This window comes from Electrona antarctica (assembly GCF_951216825.1).
Source record: "Electrona antarctica genome assembly, chromosome: 18".
In the NCBI taxonomy this organism is placed as follows: Eukaryota; Metazoa; Chordata; class Actinopteri; order Myctophiformes; family Myctophidae; genus Electrona; species Electrona antarctica.
Window position 1 is genome coordinate 6,828,211 of NC_136799.1, and position 15,208 is coordinate 6,843,418.

Here is a 15,208-nt window from a genome sequence, read left to right on the forward strand (position 1 = left end):
TTTGACCTTTCTAGCGTTTTGACCTTTGACGTTTTGATTTTTGACCTTTCTAGCGATTTGACCTTTGACATTTTGACCTTTGACCTTTTGACCTTTGACCCTTCTAGCGTTTTGGCCAAAAAAAAAGCAGTTTTCTATGCATTTCAGGGGTACTGTGGGGTTTTTTGCACCCCCAATTTTTTTATTGGCTGTGCCAAAAAAAAGCAGTTTTCTATGCATTTCAGGGGTACTGTGGGGTTTTTTTAAGCCCCAATTTTTTTATTGGCTGTGCCAAAAAAAAAACAGTTTTCTATGCATTTCAGGGGTACTGTGGGGTTTTTTGATTTTTTTATTGGCTGTGCCAAAAAAAAGCAGTTTTCTATGCATTTCAGGGGTACTGTGGGGTTTTTTGAACCCCCAATTTTTTTATTGGCTGTGCCAAAAAAAAGCAGTTTTCTATGCATTTCAGGGGTACTGTGGGTTTTTTTTAACCCCCAATTTTTTTATTGGCTGTGCCAAAAAAAAGCAGTTTTCTATGCATTTCAGGGGTACTGTGGGTTTTTTTTAACCCCCAATGTTTTTATTGGCTGTGCCAAAAAAAAGCAGTTTTCTATGCATTTCAGGGGTACTGTGGGGTTTTTTGAAGCCCCAATTTTTTTATTGGCTGTGCCAAAAAAAAAACAGTTTTCTATGCATTTCAGGGGTACTGTGGGGTTTTTTGATTTTTTTATTGGCTGTGCCAAAAAAAAGCAGTTTTCTATGCATTTCAGGGGTACTGTGGGGTTTTTTGAACCCCCAATTTTTTTATTGGCTGTGCCAAAAAAAAGCAGTTTTCTATGCATTTCAGGGGTACTGTGGTTTTTTTTTAACCCCCAATTTTTTTATTGGCTGTGCCAAAAAAAAGCAGTTTTCTATGCATTTCAGGGGTACTGTGGGTTTTTTTTAACCCCCAATGTTTTTATTGGCTGTGCCAAAAAAAAGCAGTTTTCTATGCATTTCAGGGGTACTGTGGGGTTTTTTGAACCCCCAATTTTTTTATTGGCTGTGCCAAAAAAAAGCAGTTTTCTATGCATTTCAGGGGTACTGTGGGGTTTTTTGAACCCCCAATTTTTTTATTGGCTGTGCCAAAAAAAAGCAGTTTTCTATGCATTTCAGGGGTTTTGACCTTTGACCTTTCTAGTGTTTTGACCTTTTGATTGTTGACCTTTCTAGCGATTTGACCTTTGACCTTTTGACCTTTGAACTTTTGACCTTTGACCTTTCTAGCGTTTTGGCCAAAAAAAAGCAGTTTTCTATGCATTTCAGGGGTACTGTGGGGTTTTTTGAACCCCCAATTTTTTTATTGGCTGTGCCAAAAAAAAAAGCAGTTTTCTATGCATTTCAGGGGTTTTGACCTTTGACCTTTCTAGTGTTTTGACCTTTGACCTTTCTAGCGATGAAAAAAGCGCATCGTGGCATTTTGACCTTTCTAGCGATTTGACCTTTGACCTTTTGACCTTTGACCTTTTGACCTTTGACCTTTCTAGCGTTTTGACCTTTGACCTTTTGAACCCCCAATTTTTGTATTGGCTGTGCAAAAAAAAAAGCAGTTTTCTATGCATTTCAGGGGTACTGTGGGGTTTTTTGAAACCCCAATTTTTTTATTGGCTGTGCCAAAAAAAAGCAGTTTTCTATGCATTTCAGGGGTACTGTGGGGTTTTTTGAACCCCCAATTTTTGTATTGGCTGTGCCAAAAAAAAGCAGTTTTCTATGCATTTCAGGGGTACTGTGGGGTTTTTTGAACCCCCAATTTTTTTATTGGCTGTGCCAAAAAAAAAGCAGTTTTCTATGCATTTCAGGGGTACTGTGGGGTTTTTTGAACCCCCAATTTTTGTATTGGCTGTGCAAAAAAAAAGCAGTTTTCTATGCATTTCAGGGGTACTGTGGGGTTTTTTGAACCCCCAATTTTTTTATTGGCTGTGCCAAAAAAAAGCAGTTTTCTATGCATTTCAGGGGTACTGTGGGGTTTTTTGAACCCCCAATTTCTTTATTGGCTGTGCAAAAAAAAAGCAGTTTTCTATGCATTTCAGGGGTACTGTGGGGTTTTTTGAACCCCCAATTTGTTTGACCTTTCTAGCGATTTGACCTTTGACCTTTTGACCTTTGACCTTTTGACCTTTGACCTTTCTAGCGTTTTGGCCAAAAAAAGCAGTTTTCTATGCATTTCAGGGGTACTGTGGGGTTTTTTGAACCCCCAATTTTTGTATTGGCTGTGCAAAAAAAAAGCAGTTTTCTATGCATTTCAGGGGTTTTGACCTTTGACCTTTCTAGTGTTTTGACCTTTGACCTTTCTAGCGATGAAAAAAGCGCATCGTGGCATTTTGACCTTTCTAGCGAGTTGACCTTTGACCTTTTGACCTTTGACCTTTTGACCTTTGACCTTTCTAGCGTTTTGACCTTTGACGTTTTGATTTTTGACCTTTCTAGCGATTTGACCTTTGACATTTTGACCTTTGACCTTTTGACCTTTGACCCTTCTAGCGTTTTGGCCAAAAAAAAAGCAGTTTTCTATGCATTTCAGGGGTACTGTGGGGTTTTTTGCACCCCCAATTTTTTTATTGGCTGTGCCAAAAAAAAGCAGTTTTCTATGCATTTCAGGGGTACTGTGGGGTTTTTTGAAGCCCCAATTTTTTTATTGGCTGTGCCAAAAAAAAAACAGTTTTCTATGCATTTCAGGGGTACTGTGGGGTTTTTTGATTTTTTTATTGGCTGTGCCAAAAAAAAGCAGTTTTCTATGCATTTCAGGGGTACTGTGGGGTTTTTTGAACCCCCAATTTTTTTATTGGCTGTGCCAAAAAAAAGCAGTTTTCTATGCATTTCAGGGGTACTGTGGGTTTTTTTTAACCCCCAATTTTTTTATTGGCTGTGCCAAAAAAAAGCAGTTTTCTATGCATTTCAGGGGTACTGTGGGTTTTTTTTAACCCCCAATGTTTTTATTGGCTGTGCCAAAAAAAAGCAGTTTTCTATGCATTTCAGGGGTACTGTGGGGTTTTTTTAACCCCCAATTTTTTTATTGGCTGTGCCAAAAAAAAGCAGTTTTCTATGCATTTCAGGGGTTTTGACCTTTGACCTTTCTAGTGTTTTGACCTTTTGATTGTTGACCTTTCTAGCGATTTGACCTTTGACCTTTTGACCTTTGACCTTTTGACCTTTGACCTTTCTAGCGTTTTGGCCAAAAAAAAAGCAGTTTTCTATGCATTTCAGGGGTACTGTGGTTTTTTTTTTTTTCTTTTTGGCTGTGCCAAAAAAAAAACAGTTTTCTATGCATTTCAGGGGTACTGTGGGGTTTTTTGAACCCCCAATTTTTTTATTGGCTGTGCCAAAAAAAAGCAGTTTTCTATGCATTTGAACCCCCAATTTTTTTTGACCTTTCTAGCGATTTGACCTTTGACCTTTTGACCTTTGACCTTTTGACCTTTTGACCTTTGACCTTTCTAGCGTTTTGGCCAAAAAAAAGCAGTTTTCTAAGCATTTCAGGGGTACTGTGGGGTTTTTTGACGCCCAATTTCTTTATTGGCTGTGCAAAAAAAAAGCAGTTTTCTATGCATTTCAGGGGTACTGTGGGGTTTTTTGAACCCCCAATTTTTTTATTGGCTGTGCCAAAAAAAGCAGTTTTCTATGCATTTCAGGGGTACTGTGGGGTTTTTTGAACCCCCAATTTTTGTATTGGCTGTGCCAAAAAAAAGCAGTTTTCTATGCATTTCAGGGGTACTGTGGGGTTTTTTGAACCCCCAATTTTTTTATTGGCTGTGCCAAAAAAAAGCAGTTTTCTATGCATTTCAGGGGTACTGTGGGGTTTTTTGAACCCCCAATTTTTTTATTGGCTGTGCCAAAAAAAAGCAGTTTTCTATGCATTTCAGGGGTACTGTGGGGTTTTTTGAACCCCCAATTTTTTTATTGGCTGTGCCAAAAAAAAGCAGTTTTCTATGCATTTCAGGGGTACTGTGGGGTTTTTTGAACCCCCAATTTTTGTATTGGCTGTGCCAAAAAAAAAGCAGTTTTCTATGCATTTCAGGGGTTTTGACCTTTGACCTTTCTAGTGTTTTGACCTTTTGACCTTTGACCTTTCTAGCGTTTTGACCTTTGACGTTTTGATTGTTGACCTTTCTAGCGATTTGACCTTTGACCTTTTGACCTTTGACCTTTTGACCTTTGACCTTTCTAGCGTTTTGGCCAAAAAAAAGCAGTTTTCTATGCATTTCAGGGGTACTGTGGGTTTTTTTTTTTTTTTTTTGGCTGTGCCAAAAAAAAAAGCAGTTTTCTATGCATTTCAGGGGTACTGTGGGGTTTTTTGAACCCCCAATTTTTGTATTGGCTGTGCCAAAAAAACGCAGTTTTCTATGCATTTCAGGGGTACTGTGGGGTTTTTTGAACCCCCAATTTGTTTGACCTTTCTAGCGATTTGACCTTTGACCTTTTGACCTTTGACCTTTTGACCTTTGACCTTTGACCTTTCTAGCGTTTTGGCCAAAAAAAGCAGTTTTCTATGCATTTCAGGGGTACTGTGGGGTTTTTTGAACCCCCAATTTTTTTATTGGCTGTGCCAAAAAAAAAGCAGTTTTCTATGCATTTCAGGGGTACTGTGGGGTTTTTTTAACCCCCAATTTTTTTATTGGCTGTGCCAAAAAAAAAGCAGTTTTCTATGCATTTCAGGGGTACTGTGGGGTTTTTTGAACCCCCAATTTTTGTATTGGCTGTGCCAAAAAAAAAGCAGTTTTCTATGCATTTCAGGGGTACTGTGGGGTTTTTTGAAACCCCAATTTTTTTATTGGCTGTGCCAAAAAAAAGCAGTTTTCTATGCATTTCAGGGGTACTGTGGGGTTTTTTGAACCCCCAATTTTTGTATTGGCTGTGCCAAAAAAAAGCAGTTTTCTATGCATTTCAGGGGTACTGTGGGGTTTTTTGAACCCCCAATTTTTTTATTGGCTGTGCCAAAAAAAAAGCAGTTTTCTATGCATTTCAGGGGTACTGTGGGGTTTTTTGAACCCCCAATTTTTTTATTGGCTGTGCCAAAAAAAGGCAGTTTTCTATGCATTTCAGGGGTACTGTGGGGTTTTTTGAACCCCCAATTTTTTTATTGGCTGTGCCAAAAAAAAGCAGTTTTCTATGCATTTCAGGGGTACTGTGGGGTTTTTTGAACCCCCAATTTTTTTATTGGCTGTGCCAAAAAAAAGCAGTTTTCTATGCATTTCAGGGGTACTGTGGGGTTTTTTGAACCCCCAATTTTTTTATTGGCTGTGCCAAAAAAAAGCAGTTTTCTATGCATTTCAGGGGTACTGTGGGGTTTTTTGAACCCCCAATTTTTTTATTGGCTGTGCCAAAAAAAAGCAGTTTTCTATGCATTTCAGGGGTACTGTGGGGTTTTTTGGCTGTGCCAAAAAAAAGCAGTTTTCTATGCATTTCAGGGGTACTGTGGGGTTTTTTGAACCCCCAATTTTTTTATTGGCTGTGCCAAAAAAAAGCAGTTTTCTATGCATTTCAGGGGTACTGTGGGGTTTTTTGAACCCCCAATTTTTTTATTGGCTGTGCCAAAAAAAAAAGCAGTTTTCTATGCATTTCAGGGGTACTGTGGGGTTTTTTGAACCCCCAATTTTTTTGACCTTTCTAGCGATTTGACCTTTGACCTTTTGCCTTTGACCTTTTGACCTTTGACCTTTGACCTTTCTAGCGTTTTGGCCAAAAAAAGCAGTTTTCTATGCATTTCAGGGGTACTGTGGGGTTTTTTGAACCCCCAATTTTTGTATTGGCTGTGCCAAAAAAAAGCAGTTTTCTATGCATTTCAGGGGTACTGTGGGGTTTTTTGAACCCCCAATTTTTTTATTGGCTGTGCCAAAAAAAAAGCAGTTTTCTATGCATTTCAGGGGTACTGTGGGGTTTTTTGAACCCCCAATTTTTTTATTGGCTGTGCCAAAAAAAAGCAGTTTTCTATGCATTTCAGGGGTACTGTGGGGTTTTTTGAACCCCCAATTTTTTTATTGGCTGTGCCAAAAAAAAGCAGTTTTCTATGCATTTCAGGGGTACTGTGGGGTTTTTTGAACCCCCAATTTTTTTATTGGCTGTGCCAAAAAAAAAAGCAGTTTTCTATGCATTTCAGGGGTTTTGACCTTTGACCTTTCTAGTGTTTTGTGCTTTGACCTTTCTAGCGATGAAAAAAGCGCATCGTGGCATTTTGACCTTTCTAGCGATTTGACCTTTGACCTTTTGACCTTTGACCTTTTGACCTTTGACCTTTCTAGCGTTTTGACCTTTGACCTTTTGAACCCCCAATTTTTGTATTGGCTGTGCAAAAAAAAAAGCAGTTTTCTATGCATTTCAGGGGTACTGTGGGGTTTTTTGAAACCCCAATTTTTGTATTGGCTGTGCCAAAAAAAAGCAGTTTTCTATGCATTTCAGGGGTACTGTGGGGTTTTTTTAACCCCCAATTTTTGTATTGGCTGTGCCAAAAAAAAGCAGTTTTCTATGCATTTCAGGGGTACTGTGGGGTTTTTTGAACCCCCAATTTGTTTGACCTTTCTAGCGATTTGACCTTTGACCTTTTGACCTTTGACCTTTTGACCTTTGACCTTTCTAGCGTTTTGGCCAAAAAAAGCAGTTTTCTATGCATTTCAGGGGTACTGTGGGGTTTTTTGAACCCCCAATTTTTGTATTGGCTGTGCAAAAAAAAAGCAGTTTTCTATGCATTTCAGGGGTTTTGACCTTTGACCTTTCTAGTGTTTTGACCTTTGACCTTTCTAGCGATGAAAAAAGCGCATCGTGGCATTTTGACCTTTCTAGCGAGTTGACCTTTGACCTTTTGACCTTTGACCTTTTGACCTTTGACCTTTCTAGCGTTTTGACCTTTGACGTTTTGATTTTTGACCTTTCTAGCGATTTGACCTTTGACCTTTTGACCTTTGACCTTTTGACCTTTGACCCTTCTAGCGTTTTGGCCAAAAAAAAGCAGTTTTCTATGCATTTCAGGGTTACTGTGGGGTTTTTTGCACCCCCAATTTTTTTATTGGCTGTGCCAAAAAAAAGCAGTTTTCTATGCATTTCAGGGGTACTGTGGGGTTTTTTGAAGCCCCAATTTTTTTATTGGCTGTGCCAAAAAAAAAACAGTTTTCTATGCATTTCAGGGGTACTGTGGGTTTTTTTTTTTTTTTTTTGGCTGTGCCAAAAAAAAAGCAGTTTTCTATGCATTTCAGGGGTACTGTGGGGTTTTTTGAACCCCCAATTTTTTTATTGGCTGTGCCAAAAAAACGCAGTTTTCTATGCATTTCAGGGGTACTGTGGGGTTTTTTGAACCCCCAATTTGTTTGACCTTTCTAGCGATTTGACCTTTGACCTTTTGACCTTTGACCTTTTGACCTTTGACCTTTGACCTTTCTAGCGTTTTGGCCAAAAAAAGCAGTTTTCTATGCATTTCAGGGGTACTGTGGGGTTTTTTGAACCCCCAATTTTTTTATTGGCTGTGCCAAAAAAAAGCAGTTTTCTATGCATTTCAGGGGTTTTGACCTTTGACCTTTCTAGTGTTTTGACCTTTGACCTTTCTAGCGATGAAAAAAGCGCATCGTGGCATTTTGACCTTTCTAGCGAGTTGACCTTTGACCTTTTGACCTTTGACCTTTTGACCTTTGACCTTTCTAGCGTTTTGACCTTTGACGTTTTGATTTTTGACCTTTCTAGCGATTTGACCTTTGACCTTTTGACCTTTGACCTTTTGACCTTTGACCTTTTGACCTTTGACCCTTCTAGCGTTTTGGCCAAAAAAAAAGCAGTTTTCTATGCATTTCAGGGGTACTGTGGGGTTTTTTGCACCCCCAATTTTTTTATTGGCTGTGCCAAAAAAAAACAGTTTTCTATGCATTTCAGGGGTACTGTGGGGTTTTTTGAAGCCCCAATTTTTTTATTGGCTGTGCCAAAAAAAAAACAGTTTTCTATGCATTTCAGGGGTACTGTGGGGTTTTTTGAACCCCCAATTTTTTTATTGGCTGTGCCAAAAAAAAGCAGTTTTCTATGCATTTCAGGGGTTTTGACCTTTGACCTTTCTAGTGTTTTGACCTTTTGATTGTGACCTTTTGACCTTTGACCTTTTGACCTTTGACCTTTCTAGCGTTTTGGCCAAAAAAAAGCAGTTTTCTATGCATTTCAGGGGTACTGTGGTTTTTTTTTTTTTTTTTTTGGCTGTGCCAAAAAAAAAGCAGTTTTCTATGCATTTCAGGGGTACTGTGGGGTTTTTTGAACCCCCAATTTTTTTATTGGCTGTGCCAAAAAAAAGCAGTTTTCTATGCATTTCAGGGGTACTGTGGGGTTTTTTTAACCCCCAATTTTTTTATTGGCTGTGCCAAAAAAAAGCAGTTTTCTATGCATTTCAGGGGTACTGTGGGGTTTTTTGAACCCCCAATTTTTGTATTGGCTGTGCCAAAAAAAAAGCAGTTTTCTATGCATTTCAGGGGTACTGTGGGGTTTTTTGAACCCCCAATTTTTTTTGACCTTTCTAGCGATTTGACCTTTGACCTTTTGACCTTTGACCTTTTGACCTTTGACCTTTTGACCTTTGACCTTTCTAGCGTTTTGGCAAAAAAAAAAGCAGTTTTCTAAGCATTTCAGGGGTACTGTGGGGTTTTTTGAACCCCCAATTTTTGTATTGGCTGTGCCAAAAAAAAGCAGTTTTCTATGCATTTCAGGGGTACTGTGGGGTTTTTTGAACCCCCAATTTTTTTATTGGCTGTGCCAAAAAAAAGCAGTTTTCTATGCATTTCAGGGGTTTTGACCTTTGACCTTTCTAGTGTTTTGACCTTTTGACCTTTGACCTTTCTAGCGTTTTGACCTTTGACGTTTTGATTGTTGACCTTTCTAGCGATTTGACCTTTGACCTTTTGACCTTTGACCTTTTGACCTTTGACCTTTTGACCTTTGACCTTTCTAGCGTTTTGGCAAAAAAAAAAGCAGTTTTCTAAGCATTTCAGGGGTACTGTGGGGTTTTTTGAACCCCCAATTTTTGTATTGGCTGTGCCAAAAAAAAGCAGTTTTCTATGCATTTCAGGGGTACTGTGGGGTTTTTTGAACCCCCAATTTTTTTATTGGCTGTGCCAAAAAAAAGCAGTTTTCTATGCATTTCAGGGGTTTTGACCTTTGACCTTTCTAGTGTTTTGACCTTTTGACCTTTGACCTTTCTAGCGTTTTGACCTTTGACGTTTTGATTGTTGACCTTTCTAGCGATTTGACCTTTGACCTTTTGACCTTTGACCTTTTGACCTTTGACCTTTCTAGCGTTTTGGCCAAAAAAAAAGCAGTTTTCTATGCATTTCAGGGGTACTGTGGGGTTTTTTTTTTTTTTTTTGGCTGTGCCAAAAAAAAGCAGTTTTCTATGCATTTCAGGGGTACTGTGGGTTTTTTTTTTTTTTTTTTTGCTGTGCCAAAAAAAAGCAGTTTTCTATGCATTTCAGGGGTACTGTGGGGTTTTTTGAACCCCCAATTTTTTTATTGGCTGTGCCAAAAAAAAAGCAGTTTTCTATGCATTTCAGGGGTACTGTGGGGTTTTTTGAACCCCCAATTTTTTTTGACCTTTCTAGCGATTTGACCTTTGACCTTTGGACCTTTGACCTTTTGACCTTTGACCTTTTGACCTTTGACCTTTCTAGCGTTTTGGCAAAAAAAAGCAGTTTTCTAAGCATTTCAGGGGTACTGTGGGGTTTTTTGAACCCCCAATTTTTTTATTGGCTGTGCCAAAAAAAAGCAGTTTTCTATGCATTTCAGGGGTACTGTGGGGTTTTTTGAACCCCCAATTTTTTTATTGGCTGTGCCAAAAAAAAGCAGTTTTCTATGCATTTCAGGGGTACTGTGGGGTTTTTTGAACCCCCAATTTTTTTTGACCTTTCTAGCGATTTGACCTTTGACCTTTTGACCTTTGACCTTTTGACCTTTGACCTTTTGACCTTTGACCTTTCTAGCGTTTTGGCCAAAAAAAAGCAGTTTTCTAAGCATTTCAGGGGTACTGTGGGGTTTTTTTGACGCCCAATTTCTTTATTGGCTGTGCAAAAAAAAGCAGTTTTCTATGCATTTCAGGGGTACTGTGGGGTTTTTTGAACCCCCAATTTTTTTATTGGCTGTGCCAAAAAAAGCAGTTTTCTATGCATTTCAGGGGTACTGTGGGGTTTTTTGAAACCCCAATTTTTTTATTGGCTGTGCCAAAAAAAAAGCAGTTTTCTATGCATTTCAGGGGTACTGTGGGGTTTTTTGAAACCCCAATTTTTTTATTGGCTGTGCCAAAAAAAAGCAGTTTTCTATGCATTTCAGGGGTACTGTGGGGTTTTTTGAACCCCCAATTTTTGTATTGGCTGTGCCAAAAAAAAGCAGTTTTCTATGCATTTCAGGGGTACTGTGGGGTTTTTTGAACCCCCAATTTTTTTATTGGCTGTGCCAAAAAAAAAGCAGTTTTCTATGCATTTCAGGGGTACTGTGGGGTTTTTTGAACCCCCAATTTTTTTATTGGCTGTGCCAAAAAAAAGCAGTTTTCTATGCATTTCAGGGGTACTGTGGGGTTTTTTGAACCCCCAATTTTTGTATTGGCTGTGCCAAAAAAAAAGCAGTTTTCTATGCATTTCAGGGGTACTGTGGGGTTTTTTGAAACCCCAATTTTTTTATTGGCTGTGCCAAAAAAAAGCAGTTTTCTATGCATTTCAGGGGTACTGTGGGGTTTTTTGAACCCCCAATTTTTTTATTGGCTGTGCCAAAAAAAAGCAGTTTTCTATGCATTTCAGGGGTACTGTGGGGTTTTTTGAACCCCCAATTTTTTTATTGGCTGTGCCAAAAAAAAAAGCAGTTTTCTATGCATTTCAGGGGTACTGTGGGGTTTTTTGAACCCCCAATTTTTTTGACCTTTCTAGCGATTTGACCTTTGACCTTTTGCCTTTGACCTTTTGACCTTTGACCTTTGACCTTTCTAGCGTTTTGGCCAAAAAAAGCAGTTTTCTATGCATTTCAGGGGTACTGTGGGGTTTTTTGAACCCCCAATTTTTGTATTGGCTGTGCCAAAAAAAAGCAGTTTTCTATGCATTTCAGGGGTACTGTGGGGTTTTTTGAACCCCCAATTTTTTTATTGGCTGTGCCAAAAAAAAAGCAGTTTTCTATGCATTTCAGGGGTACTGTGGGGTTTTTTGAACCCCCAATTTTTTTATTGGCTGTGCCAAAAAAAAGCAGTTTTCTATGCATTTCAGGGGTACTGTGGGGTTTTTTGAACCCCCAATTTTTTTATTGGCTGTGCCAAAAAAAAGCAGTTTTCTATGCATTTCAGGGGTACTGTGGGGTTTTTTGAACCCCCAATTTTTTTATTGGCTGTGCCAAAAAAAAAAGCAGTTTTCTATGCATTTCAGGGGTTTTGACCTTTGACCTTTCTAGTGTTTTGACCTTTGACCTTTCTAGCGATGAAAAAAGCGCATCGTGGCATTTTGACCTTTCTAGCGATTTGACCTTTGACCTTTTGACCTTTGACCTTTTGACCTTTGACCTTTCTAGCGTTTTGACCTTTGACCTTTTGAACCCCCAATTTTTGTATTGGCTGTGCAAAAAAAAAAGCAGTTTTCTATGCATTTCAGGGGTACTGTGGGGTTTTTTGAACCCCCAATTTTTGTATTGGCTGTGCCAAAAAAAAGCAGTTTTCTATGCATTTCAGGGGTTTTGACCTTTGACCTTTCTAGTGTTTTGACCTTTGACCTTTCTAGCGATGAAAAAAGCGCATCGTGGCATTTTGACCTTTCTAGCGAGTTGACCTTTGACCTTTTGACCTTTGACCTTTTGACCTTTGACCTTTCTAGCGTTTTGACCTTTGACGTTTTGATTTTTGACCTTTCTAGCGATTTGACCTTTGACCTTTTGACCTTTGACCTTTTGACCTTTGACCCTTCTAGCGTTTTGGCCAAAAAAAAGCAGTTTTCTATGCATTTCAGGGTTACTGTGGGGTTTTTTGCACCCCCAATTTTTTTATTGGCTGTGCAAAAAAAAAGCAGTTTTCTATGCATTTCAGGGGTACTGTGGGGTTTTTTGAAGCCCCAATTTTTTTATTGGCTGTGCCAAAAAAAAAACAGTTTTCTATGCATTTCAGGGGTACTGTGGGGTTTTTTGATTTTTTTATTGGCTGTGCCAAAAAAAGCAGTTTTCTATGCATTTCAGGGGTACTGTGGGGTTTTTTGAACCCCCAATTTTTTTATTGGCTGTGCCAAAAAAAAGCAGTTTTCTATGCATTTCAGGGGTACTGTGGGGTTTTTTGAACCCCCAATGTTTTTATTGGCTGTGCCAAAAAAAAGCAGTTTTCTATGCATTTCAGGGGTACTGTGGGTTTTTTTTTTTTTTTTTTGGCTGTGCCAAAAAAAAAGCAGTTTTCTATGCATTTCAGGGGTACTGTGGGGTTTTTTGAACCCCCAATTTTTTTATTGGCTGTGCCAAAAAAACGCAGTTTTCTATGCATTTCAGGGGTACTGTGGGGTTTTTTGAACCCCCAATTTGTTTGACCTTTCTAGCGATTTGACCTTTGACCTTTTGACCTTTGACCTTTTGACCTTTGACCTTTGACCTTTCTAGCGTTTTGGCCAAAAAAAAGCAGTTTTCTATGCATTTCAGGGGTACTGTGGGGTTTTTTGAACCCCCAATTTTTTTATTGGCTGTTTTGACCTTTTGACCTTTGACCTTTCTAGCGTTTTGACCTTTGACGTTTTGATTGTTGACCTTTCTAGCGATTTGACCTTTGACCTTTTGACCTTTTGACCTTTGACCTTTCTAGCGTTTTGGCCAAAAAAAAGCAGTTTTCTATGCATTTCAGGGGTACTGTGGGTTTTTTTTTTTTTTTTTTTGCTGTGCCAAAAAAAAAGCAGTTTTCTATGCATTTCAGGGGTACTGTGGGGTTTTTTGAACCCCCAATTTTTTTATTGGCTGTGCCAAAAAAAAGCAGTTTTCTATGCATTTCAGGGGTACTGTGGGGTTTTTTGAACCCCCAATTTTTTTATTGGCTGTGCCAAAAAAAAAGCAGTTTTCTATGCATTTCAGGGGTACTGTGGGGTTTTTTGAACCCCCAATTTTTTTTGACCTTTCTAGCGATTTGACCTTTGACCTTTGGACCTTTGACCTTTTGACCTTTGACCTTTTGACCTTTGACCTTTCTAGCGTTTTGGCAAAAAACAAGCAGTTTTCTAAGCATTTCAGGGGTACTGTGGGGTTTTTTGAACCCCCAATTTTTGTATTGGCTGTGCCAAAAAAAAGCAGTTTTCTATGCATTTCAGGGGTACTGTGGGGTTTTTTGAACCCCCAATTTTTGTATTGGCTGTGCCAAAAAAAGCAGTTTTCTATGCATTTCAGGGGTACTGTGGGGTTTTTTTTAACCCCCAATTTTTTTATTGGCTGTGCCAAAAAAAAGCAGTTTTCTATGCATTTCAGGGGTACTGTGGGGTTTTTTTAACCCCCAATTTTTTTATTGGCTGTGCCAAAAAAAAAGCAGTTTTCTATGCATTTCAGGGGTACTGTGGGGTTTTTTTAACCCCCAATTTTTTTGACCTTTCTAGCGATTTTACCTTTGACCTTTGGACCTTTGACCTTTTGACCTTTGACCTTTTGACCTTTGACCTTTCTAGCGTTTTGGCAAAAAAAAGCAGTTTTCTAAGCATTTCAGGGGTACTGTGGGGTTTTTTGAACCCCCAATTTTTGTATTGGCTGTGCCAAAAAAAAGCAGTTTTCTATGCATTTCAGGGGTACTGTGGGGTTTTTTGACGCCCAATTTCTTTATTGGCTGTGCAAAAAAAAAGCAGTTTTCTATGCATTTCAGGGGTACTGTGGGGTTTTTTGAACCCCCAATTTTTTTATTGGCTGTGCCAAAAAAAGCAGTTTTCTATGCATTTCAGGGGTACTGTGGGGTTTTTTGAACCCCCAATTTTTGTATTGGCTGTGCCAAAAAAAAGCAGTTTTCTATGCATTTCAGGGGTACTGTGGGGTTTTTTGAACCCCCAATTTTTTTATTGGCTGTGCCAAAAAAAAGCAGTTTTCTATGCATTTCAGGGGTACTGTGGGGTTTTTTGAACCCCCAATTTTTTTATTGGCTGTGCCAAAAAAAAGCAGTTTTCTATGCATTTCAGGGGTTTTGACCTTTGACCTTTCTAGTGTTTTGACCTTTTGACCTTTGACCTTTCTAGCGTTTTGACCTTTGACGTTTTGATTGTTGACCTTTCTAGCGATTTGACCTTTGACCTTTGACCTTTGACCTTTTGACCTTTGACCTTTCTAGTGTTTTGGCCAAAAAAAAGCAGTTTTCTATGCATTTCAGGGGTACTGTGGGTTTTTTTTTTTTTTTTTTGGCTGTTTAAAAAAAAAAGCAGTTTTCTATGCATTTCAGGGGTACTGTGGTTTTTTTTTTTTTTTTTTTGGCTGTGCCAAAAAAAAAGCAGTTTTCTATGCATTTCAGGGGTACTGTGGGGTTTTTTTTAACCCCCAATTTTTTTATTGGCTGTGCCAAAAAAAAGCAGTTTTCTATGCATTTCAGGGGTACTGTGGGGTTTTTTGAACCCCCAATTTTTTTATTGGCTGTGCCAAAAAAAAAGCAGTTTTCTATGCATTTCAGGGGTACTGTGGGGTTTTTTGAACCCCCAATTTTTTTTGACCTTTCTAGCGATTTGACCTTTGACCTTTGGACCTTTGACCTTTTGACCTTTTGACCTTTGACCTTTCTAGCGTTTTGGCAAAAAAAAAGCAGTTTTCTAAGCATTTCAGGGGTACTGTGGGGTTTTTTGAACCCCCAATTTTTTTATTGGCTGTGCCAAAAAAAAGCAGTTTTCTATGCATTTCAGGGGTACTGTGGGGTTTTTTGAACCCCCAATTTTTTTATTGGCTGTGCCAAAAAAAAGCAGTTTTCTATGCATTTCAGGGGTACTGTGGGGTTTTTTGAACCCCCAATTTTTGTATTGGCTGTGCCAAAAAAAAGCAGTTTTCTATGCATTTCAGGGGTACTGTGGGTTTTTTTGAACCCCCAATTTTTTTATTGGCTGTGCCAAAAAAAGCAGTTTTCTATGCATTTCAGGGGTACTGTGGGGTTTTTTTATTTTTTTATTGGCTGTGCCAAAAAAAGCAGTTTTCTATGCATTTCAGGGGTACTGTGGGTTTTTTTTAACCCCCAATGTTTTTATTGGCTGTGCCAAAAAAAAAGCAGTTTTCTATGCATTTCAGGGGTACT